Source organism: Triticum urartu, chromosome 4A, assembly GCF_056163025.1.
Source record: "Triticum urartu cultivar PI428250 chromosome 4A, HENAU_Tu73, whole genome shotgun sequence".
Classification (NCBI taxonomy): domain Eukaryota; kingdom Viridiplantae; phylum Streptophyta; class Magnoliopsida; order Poales; family Poaceae; genus Triticum; species Triticum urartu.
The window spans coordinates 323245737-323261067 of record NC_141876.1 but is presented as its reverse complement, the minus strand read 5'-3'; positions in this window follow the sequence as shown (position 1 = coordinate 323261067).

Sequence of the window (15331 nt, the reverse complement as noted above, 5' to 3'; positions counted from 1 at the left end):
TTGGGCACTCCCCAGGTAGATGCTATGAAGAAAATAACAACAGAAGAATCTCACGAGGAGACCGAACTATGCTCAAACATGAATTAGCAGCCAAGTGTTTGATTAGCGGTACGGGAAATTCACAAGGACAATGGGCCTGAGTTTTGGCTGAGGATGATCATCTACTAGGGATACTGTCTTGGCAAATTTTTAGCTCAAATGGAGGAGTTTGGATGGCACTTGCTTTACAAAGTATTACATCGGGCAAAAATATGGATGTTGAAGCTAGGCTCAAATGGATAAGTGTATTGAGCCGAATTTTTGTGGAGTATGGTAATTTGGGCATAGTAAAGCACTGTAAAAAAATTATACCATTTGGATAATCCTAGCTTGTACTTCCTTCACAAAGCTTTTCCATGGATAGAAACTTTAGAAATTTGCTGAGGAAGATTTAATAGGAAAATGGAGCTGAATATTGGAATGTGGGAATGATTTGTATATGTAAGATGGCACAAAAAGTTTGAGGACAATAGGAGGTGTCTAGATAGCACTTGCTTTGCAATGTGCCAATTTGGACAGAAAATAGAAATTGAAGTTGGGCTTACATAGACGATTGGGTTGTGCTGAAATTTGGTTTAGGGGGTTTCTATAGTTAGGGTAATGTCCTGGTAAATTTTCAGCAATTATAAAACAATATAAAATGTAGTTGGTTCACAAACTAAAAATATTACCAGAAACAAAGATTCAATGATGAGCTCACATGTATTATCAAATAGAGCTAAAATTTTGTGTAGAGCTAAGAATTTGGCATATAGAATATGTGGCAAAAATTCAACTCATTACAATATTCCTATCTTGTACTTCCTTCACAATGCTTCTAGGTAGACAAAAACTTTGGAAATTTGCTGAGGAAGATTTACTTGGCAAACGGAGCTGAATTTTGTCATGAGGCAATGATTTGGATAGGAAAGAATGCCCAGAAATTTTGAGGGCAATCAAGAATATATAAATAGTACTTCCTTCACAAAGTGATGTTCTGAACAAAATAGGAAAATGAATATTGTTGAATCATTTTTGAACTAGGCAAGGAAGTATTTTTACGTATTTGACGAAGGTATGACCCAAAGAATTTATGAGATTTTTTTGGGAATTTTGGGAATGACAGAAATATAGATTGCTTCACAACCTAGGGCAAAAATTTACACATGGACATGACACATAGGCAAAACTGATGAGGTGGCGCATAGTCATAGCAATCCACCACAATTTATAAGGTTATGACCATCTATATTGGTCGTGATCAGCTAGAAATAAGGTAGCGGATCAGTGTTGTCTGCTTTATGACCATTTCGTGTAAGGAAATTACGACCTTTATGGCCAAAATGGTCGATATAGTTGAGGGTTTGGAGCCCCCGAGCAGCTTTTGACCAATTGGTCTCAAATGGTCGTAGATCTATGACCAATTCTTCCAGGGTCACTGATAGAAGGTCACTAGTTGACATATTTCTTGTAGTGATAGGAACATTACCGTCAGCGTCAGTCTTCTTCTTGAAGATCCATTTATTCTCGATGGCTTGCCGATCATCGGGCAAGTCAACCAAAGTCCACACTTTGTTCTCATACATGGACCCCATCTCAGATTTCATGGCTTCAAGCCATTTTGCGGAACCTGGGCTCATCATCGCTTCCTCATAGTTCGTAGGTTCATCATGGTCAAGTAACATGACCTCCAGAACAGGATTACCGTACCACTCTAGTGCGGATCTTACTCTGGTTGACCTACGAGGTTCAGTAGTAACTTGATCTGAAGTTTCATGATCATCATCATTAGCTTCCTCACTAATTGGTGTAGGTGTCACAGGAACCGGTTTCTGTGATGAACTACTCTCCAATAAGGGAGCAGGTACAGTTACCTCATCAAGTTCTACTTTCCGCCCACTCACTTCTTTCGAGAGAAACTCCTTCTCTAGAAAGGATCCATTCTTAGCAACAAATGTCTTGCCTTCGGATCTGTGATAGAAGGTGTACCCAACAGTCTCCATTGGGTATCCTATGAAGACACATTTCTCCGATTTGGGTTCGAGCTTATCAGGTTGAAACTTTTTCACATAAGCATCGCAACCCCAAACTTTAAGAAATGATAACTTTGGTTTCTTGCCAAACCACAGTTCATAAGGTGTCGTCTCGACGGATTCCGATGGTGCCCCATTTAACGTGAATGCAGCCGTCTCTAAAGCATAACCCCAAAATGATAGCGGTAAATCAGTAAGAGACATCATAGATCGCACCATATCTAGTAAAGTACGATTACGACGTTCAGACACACCATTACGCTGTGCTGTTCCGGGTGGCGTGAGTTGCGAAACTATTCCACATTGTTTCAAATGTAGGACAAACTCGTAACTCAAATATTCTCCTCCATGATCAGATCGTAGAAACTTTATTTTCTTGTTACGATGATTTTCCACTTCACTCTGAAATTCTTTGAACTTTTCAAATGTTTCAGACTTATGTTTCATTAAGTAGATATACCCATATCCGCTTAAATCATCTATGAAGGTGAGAAAATAACGATACCCGCCGCAAGCCTCAGTATTCATCGGACCACATACATCAGTATGTATGATTTCCAAAAAGTCGGTTTCTCGCTCCATTGTTACGGAGAACGGCGTTTTAGTCATCTTGCCCATGAGGCATGGTTTGTAAGTACCAAGTGATTCATAATCAAGTGATTCTAGAAGTCCATCAGTATGGGGTTTCTTCATGCGCTTTACACCAATATGATCCAAACGGCAGTGCCACAAATAAGTTGAACTATCATTATCAACTCTGCATTTTTTGGCTTCAACATTATGAATATGTGTATCACTACTATCGAGATTCAACACAAATAGACCACTCTTCAAGGGTGCATGACCATAAAAGATATTACTCATATAAATAGAATAACCATTATTCTCAGATTTAAATGAATAACCGTCTCGCATCAAACAAGAATGTTCATGCTTAACGCTGGCACCAAATAACAATTATTTAGGTCTAAAACTAATACCGAAGGTAGATGTAGAGGTAGCGTGCCGACGACGATCACATCGACTTTGGAACCATTTCCCACGCGCATCGTCACCTCGTCCTTAGCCAGTCTTCGCTTAATCCGTAGTCCCTGTTTCGAGTTGCAAATATTAGCAACAGAACCAGTATCAAATACCCAGGTGCTACTGCGAGCTCTAGTAAGGTACACATCAATAACATGTATATCACATATACCTTTGTTCACCTTGCCATCCTTCTTATCCGCCAAATACTTGGGGCAGTTCCGCTTCCAGTGACCAGTCCCTTTGCAGTAGAAGCATTCAGTCTCAGGCTTAGGTCCAGACTTGGGTTTCTTCTCTTGGGCAGCAACTTGTTTGCCGTTCTTCTTGAAGTTCCCTTTCTTCTTCCCTTTACCCTTTTTCTTGAAACTGGTGGTCTTGTTGACCATCAACACTTGATGCTCCTTCTTGATTTCTACCTCCGCAACCTTTAGCATTGCGAAGAGCTCGGGAATTGTCTTATCCATCCCTTGCATATTATAGTTCATCACGAAGCTCTTGTAGCTTGGTGGCAGTGATCGAAGAACTCTGTCAATGACACTATCAACTGGAAGATTAACTCCCAGCTGAGTCAAGTGATTATGGTACCCCAGACATTCTGAGTATATGTTCACTGACAGAACTATTCTCCTCCATCTTGCAGCTGTAGAACTTATTGGAGACTTCATATCTCTCAATCCGGGCATTTGATTGAGATATTAACTTCAACTCCTGGAACATCTCATATGCTCCATGACGTTCAAAACATCGTTGAAGTCCCGGTTCTAAGCCGTAAAGCATGGCACACTGAACTATCGAGTAGTCATCAGCTTTTCTCTGCCAGACGTTCATAACATTTGGCGTTGCTCCTGCAGCGGGTTTGGCACCCAGCGATGCTTCCAGGACGTAATTCTTCTGTGCAGCAATGAGGATAATCCTCAAGTTATGGACCTAGTCCATGTAATTGCTACCATCATCTTTCAACTTTGCTTTCTCAAGGAACGCATTAAAATTCAACGGAACAACAACACGGGCCATCTATCTACAATAACATAGACAAGCAAAATACTATCAGGTAATAAGTTTATGATAAATTCAAGTTCAATTAATCATATTACTTAAGAACTCCCACTTAGATAGACATCCCTCTAATCATCTAAGTGATCACGTGATCCATATCAACTAAACCATAACCGATCATCACGTGAAATGGAGTAGTTTTCAATGGTGAACATCACTATGTTGATCATATCTACTATATGATTCATGCTCGACCTTTCGGTCTCAGTGTTCCGAGACCATATCTGCATATGCTAGGCTCCTCAAGTTTAACCCGAGTATTATGCGTGTGTAAAACTGTCTTACACCCGTTGTAGATGAACATTGAGCTTATCACACCCGATCATCACGTGGTGTCTCGGCATGATGAACTTTGGCAACGGTGCATACTCAGGGAGAACACTTTTACCTTGAAATTTAGTGAGAGATCATCTTATAATGCTACCGTCAAACAAAGCAGAATAAGATGCATAAAGGATAAACATCACATGCAATCAATATAAGTGATATGATATGGCCATCATCAGCTTGTGCCTTTGATCTCCATCTCCAAAGCACCGTCATGATCACCATCGTAACCGGCACGACACCTTGATCTCCATCATAGCATTGTTGTCGTCTCGCCATCTATTGCTTCTACGACTATCGCTATCGCTTAGTGATAAAGTAAAGCAATTACAGGGCGATTGCATTGCATACAATAAATCGACAACCATATGGCTCCTGCCAGTTGCCGATAAGTCCGTTACAAAACATGATCATCTCATACAATAAATATAGCATCATGTCTTGACCATATCACATCACAACATGCCCTGCAAGAACAAGTTAGACGTCCTCTACTTTGTTGTTGCAAGTTTTACGTGGCTGCTACAGGCTGAGCAAGAACCGTTCTTACCTACGCATCAAAACCACAACGATAGTTCGTCAAGTTAATGTTGTTTTAACCTTCTCAAGGACCAGGCGTAGCCACACTCAGTTTAACTAAAGTTGGAGAAACTGACACCCGCCAGCCACCTGTGTGCAAAGCACGTTGGTAGAACCAGTCTCGCGTAAGCATACGCGTAATGTCGGTCTGGGCCGCTTCATCCAACAATACCGCCGAACCAAAGTATGACATGCTGGTAAGCAGTATGACTTGTATCACCCACAACTCACTTGTGTTCTACTCGTGCATATAACATCTACGCATAAACCTGGCTTTGATACCACTGTTGGGGAATGTAGTAATTTCAAAAAAATTCCTACGCACACGCAAGATCATGGAGATGCATAGCAACGAGAGAGGAGAGTGTCATCCATGTACCCTCGTAGACCGTTAAGCGGAAGAACTATAACAACACGATTGATGTAGTCATACGTCTTCACGATCGACCGATCCTCAGCAACGAACATACGGCACCTCCGCGTTCAGCACACGTTCAGCTCGGTGATGTCCCGTGAACTCACGATCTAGTAGAGCTCAGGGAAGAGTTTCGTCAGAACAACGGCGTGGTGATGATGTTGATGAAGGTACCGTCGCAGGGATTTGCCTAAGCACCGCTACGATATAACCGAGGTGGATTATGGTGGAGGGGGCATCGCACACTGCTAATATATCAACAGATTAATTGTTGTGTCTATGGGGTGCCCTTGCCCCCGTATATAAAGGAGCTAGGGGGGAGGCGGCCGGCCAAGGAGGAGGGCGCGCCAAGGGGGAGTCCTACTCCCACAGGGAGTAGGACTCCCTCTTTTCCTAGTTGGAGTAGGAGAGGAGAAGGAAAGGAGAGAAGAGAGAAGGAAAGGGGGGCACCACCCCCCTCCTTGTCCAATTCGGACTAGAGGGGGAGGGGGTGCGTGGCTGCCCTGGCCACCCCTCCTCTTCTCCCACTAAGGCCCATTAGGCCCAATATACTCCCCGGGGGGTTCCGGTAACCCCCCGGTACTCCGGTAAATGTCCGAAACCTCCCGGAACCTTTCCGGTATCCGAACATAGTCATCCAATATATCGATCTTTATGCCTCGACCATTTCGAGACTCCTCGTCATGTCCGTGATCATATCTGAGACTCTGAACTACCTTCAGTACATCAAAACAAAAAAACTCATAATACCGATCGTCACAGAACTTTAAGCGTGCGGACCCTATGGGTTCGAGAACTATGTAGACATGACCGAGACACGTCTCCGATCAATAACCAATAGCGGAACCTGGATTCTCATATTGGTTCCTACATATTCTACCAAGATCTTTATCGGTCAAACCGCATAACAACATACGTTGTTCCCTTTGTCATCGGTATGTTACTTGCCCGAGATTCGATCGTGGTATCAACATACCTAGTTCAATCTCATCACCGGCAAGTCTCTTTACTCGTTCCATAATGTATCATCCCGTGACTAACTCATTAGTCACATTGCTTGCAAGGCTTATAGTGATGTGCATTACCGAGAGGGCCCGGAGATACCTCTCCGACAATCGGAGTGACAAATCCTATTCTTGATCTATGCCAACTCCATGAACACCATAGGAGACACCTGTAGAGCACCTTTATAATCACCCAGATACGTTGTGACATTTGGTAGCACACAAAGTGTTCCTCCAGTATTCGGGATTTGCATAATCTCATAGTCATAGGAACATGTATAAGTCATGAAGAAAGCAATAGCAGTAAACTAAAACGATCAAGTGCTAAGCTAACGAAATGGGTCAAGTCAATCACATCATTCTTCTAATGATGTGATCCCGTTGATAAAATAACAACTCATGTCTATCGCTAGGAAACTTAACCATCTTTGATCAATGAGCTAGTCAAGTAGAGGCATACTAGTGACACTATGTTTGTCTATGTATTCACACATGTATTATGTTTTCGGTCAATACAATTCTAGCATGAATAATAAACATTTATCATGAAATAAGGAAATAAATAATAACTTTATTATTGCCTCTAGGGCATATTTCCTTCAGAAGGCCGCCGTCATTGCAGTGGAGGGCCCACCCAAAGGCAAGGACCATCGCAAGACGGAGCGATATTTTGAAGACGTCCTAGAGGGTGCTCGTTTAATAGAGGGTCAATGCTCGAAAGAGGTCATGTTTGAATGAATGTATCCAGGCTGCCCAGAGTTTGTTTTATGAACCAAGGCTTTTGTAATATATTTGTGCCTTTATCTGAATTATTTTCCTCATATGCGGTTGTTTTTATTTCTGAAAGTTTGCCAGTTGTTGGCTTCAGCCCCTACGTAGATACTATGGGGGTGTTCGGAATAGCACATGACCACACTTGACCCAATGTCTTGGTCCGTAAAGGAGGTGTATGTGTAGCGAACCAGACAATCAGACTATGCGGCTTTATCACTCTCACTTAGCCATAGGAGTTTGACAATGGGACTATAAGCTAGCCCCTGGTGCGTGTACGGCTATCCGAGCTTGGATGCCTTAGGAACATGACTGGGTGGAGGCCAGTCCTTCGTACAATACGGAAAGAAAATCGCAAAAGATTTAGTAAGTCGCCGAACTGCTGACCAGCTCTCGCTATATCATGACAATCAGTTTTCGGCTTTCTCTACTGAGGTGTTTGACCGGACGAACCAGAAAGACAATCGCACTAGTTCTCCCTTTACTACCTTAGCCGAACAAGTGGAACATAAGGTGGTAACCACAGGAGCCAGGCAACCCAACTATTGACCAAAGACATGATTCGGAGCCGATGCATATAATGCAGTATTTGGGACGCCGAAGTATACTATAAAAGTCTCTGGACTTTTTTGTTTTTGAAAAATATATGTGGCCGAATAGAGCCCCTGGAAATTTATGCCGAGGTGTATTATGTCAATCTGACGTGAAGAGGGGATACATATTATGAAATAAGCGAATACTGAATAGGGTTGGACAAAACTGTTTCCACTATAGTCTGATTGATACGTCAAAAGGTGCTCTTATAGAGAATGCCATAAGCATCAAGGCTATTTTACATGCCAAGAAATTGTGAGCAAGGGAAAGCTGTATACAGGTCCTAAAAAAGGTGGTCTTGAAGATCCTTTGGACACCCTGCCACACGTCTGCGCCGCTTTTCACCTTGGTGAAGGATCCTTTGAGAGGATCAACGATCGTATATATAGAAGGGGCCTGGGAAAGGGCCCTTGTACCACCGAAAAGTGATCTAGGTTTTAAAGAACCTGAAATAAGAGAGAAAAGAGAAAAAGGGAGAAGAAGAAGATTAAGGTCCGAACAGGGTCGAGCCCTATTGTGGACCTTGTCCTTAGTGTGCCTCTGTCCTTGCCCATGGTATTTTTAGTGCGTAGTTATGCACGCGGTGTACGTATGCGTGATTAGGTGGGGTTTTTGATGGAGGCCGAATTGCTAGTGGAGCTCTGGATGAACCGAACTATCGTTCTGCAGGGTAGACCGGACTCGTTTGATAGTGTCCGGGGGCTTGATGGCTGATGGAGTATTCGGCTTGTTAAGGCCGCTCTGTACCTCAGCTGCAAGGGCCGCGGTATGCTCCTCATTACGGAGGGAGCGCTCCATATTGCCATTGATTGTTATAACACCGCGTGGTCCGGGAATATTGAGCTTTAGATAACCATAGTGCGGGACTACATTGAAATGGCGAAAGTGGTTCGTCTGAGCAATGCATGATAACCACTGCGGAATGGGACGATGCCGAAGATCAAATCTTCGCTTTGGAAATTACTGATGAGCCGAAGACTACTCCCAGCGTTATTGACCCTATGCAGCAGGCCTCTACGCCGGGTATTACTCCTTTAAAGGTGGTTTTAGTAGGCTTGATCCTTGATGGATCAATACCCATTTTACATACAGTGTCCCGATAAAGCAGATTAAGACTGTTGCCGCCGTCCATGAGGACTCGCGTGAGATGGAATCCGTCGATGATTGGATCAAGGACCAATGCTGCCGAACCTCCATGACGGATACTAGTCGGATGGTCCCTGGCTCCATGCGATCAAAAGTGATCGGACAAGCCGACCATGGATTGAATTTTGGGGCGACTTGCTCTATGGCGTAGACGTCCCTTAGTGCGCTTGCGCTCCCGCTTAGGGATATGAGTGGCATAGATCATATTCACTGTTTTTATCTCGGGGGAAATTTCTTCTGCCCCCTGTGTTCGGTGGGCGAGGCTCATCGTCATCCTCGCTAGGCGGCTCCTTCCCCTTATGTTCGGTATTTAACTTACTCGCTTGTTTGAAGACCCAATAGTTTCTGTTGGAATGATTGGTAGGCTTGTCAGGGGTGCCATGAATCTGGCAAGGCCGATAGAGTATTTTGTCCAAACTGGATGGACCATCTTTGTTTCCTTTGAATGGCTTCTTCCGCTGACTGGGTTTAGAGCCGCTGAATCCGGTGTTGACCACCGTGTTTTCGGTATCCTCATTGTTGCTTTAACACTTGTGTTTGTTGCGTCGTGGCCTATTGTTGCCATCTCATGCTTCGGAGGTGCCAGGGTTGCTGGTACTGTTGCTTCTACGAGCTAACCAGCTGTCTTCTCCCGTGCAAAAGCGGGTCATGAGTGCGGTGAGAGCTGCCATCGACTTTGGTTTTTCTTGGCTGAGGTATCAGGTGAGCCATTTGTCAAGGACGCTGTGTTTAAAGGCCGCGAGGGCTTCGACGTCCGAACAATCGACAATTTGGTTCTTTTTAATTAAGAACCTAGTCCAGAGTTTTCGGGCCGACTCTCCGGGTTGCTGGACTATATGACTAAGGTCATCGGCGTCCGGAGGCCGGACACAGGTACCTTGGAAGTTGTCTCTAAAGGCGTCTTCCAAATCTTCCCAGCTACCATGGAGTTCTCTAGGAGGTTGTTTAACCAGTGTCGCGCTGGTCCTTTCAGTTTTAAGGGGAGATATTTGATGGCATGGAGATCGTCACCGCGAGCCATGTGGATATGGAGAAGGAAATCTTCAATCCATACCGCGAGATCCATCGTGCCGTCATATGATTTGATATTTACGGGTTTAAACCCCTCTGGGAACTGGTGCTACATTACCTCATCAGTGAAGCATAAGGGGTGTGCGGTGCCTCTGTATCGGGGAACGTCGTGACGGAGTTCGGATGACGTCGTGTGCGATTTTCGGCCCGGGTGAGGTTGTGCCTATTGCACCAGGCCTGATGGCCGTCTTCTCGCATTGGGGCACACCCCCTTGATCCATATGATCTGGCTTGGCCTGCTCTATTGTACAGGTCCTGTCGTAGGTCGTAGGTGTATCCTGGAGCCACTGTCTCTCTGCCTCGACAACGAAGTGGTGCGGGTTGGTGTCGACATAAGTGGCCGCTTTATCTTGCCCACGTGGTGGCCGGTCTGGTTCAGCAACACGGTCATGTCTTGATGGTATTGGCTCAAGGGCCTCGTCATCAAATTGTGGCAGTAGTCAACGCTTCGGATAACTCTTTCTTGGGTGTTGGAGGCCATATTCTTCGGCAGCTAGGACCTGGGTCCATCTGTCGTTGAGTGTATCCTGTTCGGCTTGGAGCTGTTGCTACTTCTTTTTAGGCTTCTCGCAGTGGCAATTATTTGGCACTTAAAGCGCTCCTACTCGAGGGGTTCCTCTGGCACGATGAAGTCTTTGTCGTCGAGGCTCACATCATCCTCGGAGATCGGTAGATAGTTACTATCCTCCGAGTCCTTGTTCCTGACCGGATTGTCGGGGTTAACTTGCCCCTCCTCCTAATCATCCTGTTCGGATGTGGGCTCGACGGGGGCTTCGGGGTCTTCGACGTTCTCCGGAGTATTATTGTCTCCGGTGCCGGTATTGCTGTCCTTTTCGCGATGCGATTTTGAGCGGCGACGCAGGCGTCGATGTTTCGGTGGTGCCTCAGCATGCTTGTCCTCAACCGGATCCTTCTTGCCTTCGCCGTCATTCTCTTTGGGTGTATCCACCATGTACACGTCGTATGTGGATGTGGCCCTCCAACATCCGGTAAATGGCGGGTCTTGGCTTTGTTTGTCTCTGGCATCGTCGTCCATGCCATCGATGTCTTCGGAGGCATAATCCAGCATGTCGGTTAGGTCTTCGACAGTGGCTATGAAGTGGGTGGTGGGTGGGGCATAAAATTCCCCGCTCTCAGCCCCTAATCCAGGCTGGGCGTAGTTCGGAGGTGATTCCTCTGTAATGGCAAGGGATCGCATTAAGTCCAGAGCCTCGTTTAGGAGCAAGGTTTGGATGGGGAAACGATAGTTCGTGGAGCTAGGCAGGGTAAAAGCCTCCTGGCCATGCTTACTTGTTGCGGACTTCGAGAGTTCGGAGGTAGAGTTCGGTGGCAAGTCCGGCCTTCCAATGATAGGGGAACCCAGTCTGACTCCGGGCTTGCCGATGACACAATCGCCTCCGGATTCCCGGTAGTGAGCTTCATAATAGCAGAGAGTTCGGTGGGTTCCAAACTCCCCTCTTCGGACCCGGCAGTTTGCTCCAGATCTATGGCCAGAGCCATGGTCGAGTCCGCGAACCCTTCGAAGATCAAGTCTCCTCAGATATCAGCGACATAATTCTGGTTCCCAAAACTGATCTGGTGACCAGGGGCGTAGCTATCGATCTGTTCGAGGTGGCCAATTGAATTGGCACGCAGAGCGAAGCTGCCGAACATAAAAATTTGACCGGGGAGAAAAGTTTCCCTGGAAACAGCATCGTTGTTGATGATCGAACGAGCCATCGAGCCTTCCATTGATGGCACAGTGGAACTCTCAATGAAAGCACCAATGTCGGTATCAAAACCGGTCGATCTCGGGTAGGGGGTCCCGAACTGTGCGTCTGAGGATCGAAGGTAACAGGAGACAAGGGGACACGATGTTTACCTAGGTTCGGGCCCTCTTAATGGAGGTAATACCCTACTTCCTTCTTGATTGACCTTGATGGATATAGGGGTTACAAGAGTTGATCTACCTCGAGATCGTAATGGCTAAACCCTAACTGTCTAGCCTATGCAAATTCCGATAGCCTATACGAACCAAACCCTCTAGTTTATATAGAAACCGGAGGAGCCTATGGTTGTACATAGTCGGTTTACAGAGAAAGGAAACTACACATCCGGACGTCAAGCTTGCTATCCACGCAAAGGAGAGTCCCATCCGGACACGGGGGAAGGCCTCCTGCCTTGTATCTTCACGGCCCACCAGTTCGGCCCATAGCCCGGACACTCGAGGACCCCTTAATCCAGGACTCCCTCAGGCCTCGACATAGAAAATTTAGAGGTGAAGAACATATGTATTCTCAGCAAGTGGCTATACAAGCTATCTATAGAGACCGATGCCACATGGGCCCAGATTCTGCGTAATAAGTACATCCATTCCAAAACCTTATCCCAGGTGACGGTCAGACCAACCGACTCACCATTTTGGAAGGGATTGTTGAGAGTGAAATCAATCTTTTTCGACAGGACAAAATTCATAGTTGGAAATGGTACTGCCAGGAGATTCTGGGAGGATACATGGTTAGGGGAGACGCCCCTTGCACTCCAATATCCTTCTCTCTATAATATTGTTCAGCGAAGGGACGCTTACGTTGCAACAATATTACAGTCCAACCCTCTCAATATTCAATTTAGGAGGACTTTAGCGGGAAACCATTGGGAAGCTTGGCTCCATCTTGTGAGAAGATTGATGGATGTCCACCTCTCTCAACAGCCAGATCAGTTGCACTGGAAGCTAACTAAGAATGGAGAGTTCTCGGGTTAAATCCATGTATTTGGATATTATGAACACTGGCCCTATCTCTCGCTCGAAACATGTTTTTAAAGTCAAAGTGCCTTTAAAAATTAAAGTGTTTATGTGGTTTGTCCATAAACAAGTCATTCTAACTAAGGACAATTTAGCAAAATGTAACTGTACAGGTTCTAGAGATGTAGCTTCTATGCTCATGATGAATCCATCAAACACCTCTTTCTTGACTGCCCAATGGCAAAAAATTATGACGATCTGTCCACATAACATTTAATATTACTCCTCTGAATACTATCAACACGTTATTTGGGACGTGGTTAGATGGAATAGTTACAGAAACGACGAGACATACCCATGTAGGAGTATGTGCTTTATTATGGGCAGTATGGAACTGCAGGAATGATTTCATTTTTAATAGAACAACAAATATTCATTTCTTGCAGGTTATTTTCTGGGCCACTTCACTGATCCGTATGTGGTCGCTACTCACTCCGACGGATGCCAGAGAACGTATGGTTACTGGGTCTATCCGGTGGGAAACGATAGCACGGGCTATCTTCAACCTGTTTGGATGGCGGTTGTGACGCCCGGATAATTAAGCTACAGTAATTCCCTGTTAATGATGCCACGTCACTTTGATTACTATTGCTAATCTCGCGTTAGTTCGAAACTGATTCCAATTCAAATCCAAAATCAAGCAAACAACAAAAGGTTTCGAATATTAGAACTAAAATGTTCGGAGTGTGCCAATTAATGCATAGGTAATTATCATGAAGAAACCACGCTTTTACAAAATGCATAAATACTTTAAAATGAATTAAAATAGCAGAGGAAAAAAAGAAAAAGAAAACAAAACAAAAAGAAAGTAAAAGGAAAAGCCCCCCTCACTGGGCTTCAGCCCAGCTGGCCATTGGGCTAGCCAGGCCGACCCAACCGGCCACCCTCACTCTCCCATAACCCCCACGACACCCAAACCCTAACACTACCGCACCCCACCCCCCATGTCTCCCTCCTCTTCCCCCGATCCCCTTCTGGATCGGCGCATCGGGCCTCGACACAGTCGCCGACGACCACCACGTCGCCGCCTGGTCGCCGCTGCCGCTCGCCTCCACGACGCCCGGTCATCTCCGTCCTCCTCCTCCTCACGCCCCACTGCCTAGATCCCTGCGGCCCCCGTGAGCTCCCCGTCTCCTCCTCTTCCCTCGTGCACACGCTCTCATGGCTGCGGCCTCCTCCTCGGGGCTCCACTATCGCCGCCGTGACCCTGCTACTGCCCCCTCATGCTGTCTCGCGCCTGCTGCCGCCCCGAGGCCGCCGCCTCCACCCCGCAGTCGCGCGCTGCCTGCGCTCCGGGCCGCACTCGCACTGCACACGCGCGTCCCATACCTCGCTCGCCCTTGCCACGCGCCCCCGCGCACTCCGCCTGCCCCCCTGCCGCACGCCCGCGCACGCCTCCTCTCCTGCTGCTGCTGCTGCCGGCTGCTGCAACCACCGCGTGCCCCACAACGACCGCTCCTCCCCTCGCCACGCTCGCCCCGCTCTCCCTGCTGCGCTCGCCAGCCACCGCCGCCCCGCATGCGCCGACCGGCCCCGTCCGCTGCTCGTTGCACCGCACCCGGCGGTCGTCGGCACACGCCCGCTCGCCACCTACTGATACGTCTCCAACGTATCTGTAATTTTTGATTGCTCCATGCTATATTATCTACTGTTTTGGACATTATTGGGCTTTATTATCCACTTTGATATTATTTTTGGGACTAACCTATTAACCGGAGGCCTAGCCCAGAATTGCTGTTTTTTTGCCTGTTTTAGGGTTTCGAAGAAAAGGAATATCAAACGGAGTCCAAACGGAATGAAACCTTCGGGAACATGATTTTCTCAACGAATAAGACCAGGGAGACTTGGACCCTACGTCAAGAAACGAAACAGGAGGCCACGAGGTAGGGGGGCGCGCCCACCCCCACCAGGCGCGTCCTCCACCCTCGTGGGCACCCTGTTGCTCCACCAACGTACTCCTTCCTCCTATATATACCTACGTACCCCCAAACGATTAGATACAGAGCCAAAACCCTAATTCCACCGCCGTAACTTTCTGTATCCACGAGATCCCATCTTGGGGCCTGTTCCGGAGCTCCGCCGGAGGGGGCATCGATCACGGAGGGCTTCTACATCAACACCATAGCCTCTCCGATGAAGTGTGAGTAGTTTACCTCAGACCTACGGGTCCATAGTTAGTAGCTAGATGGCTTCTTCTCTCTTTTTGGATCTCAATACAATGTTCTCCCCCTCCCTTGTGGAGATCTATTCGATGTAATCTTCTTTTTGTGGTGTGTTTGTTGAGACCGATGAATTATGGGTTTATGATCAAGTCTATCTATGAATAATATTTGAATCTTCTCTGAATTCTTTTATGTATGATTGGTTATTTTTGCAAGTCTCTTCGAATTATCAGTTTGGTTTGTCCTACTAGATTGATCTTTCTTGCAATGGGAGAAGTGCTTAGCTTTCGGTTCAATCTTGCGGTGTCCTTTCCCGGTGACAGTAAGGGCAGCAAGGCACGTGTTGTATT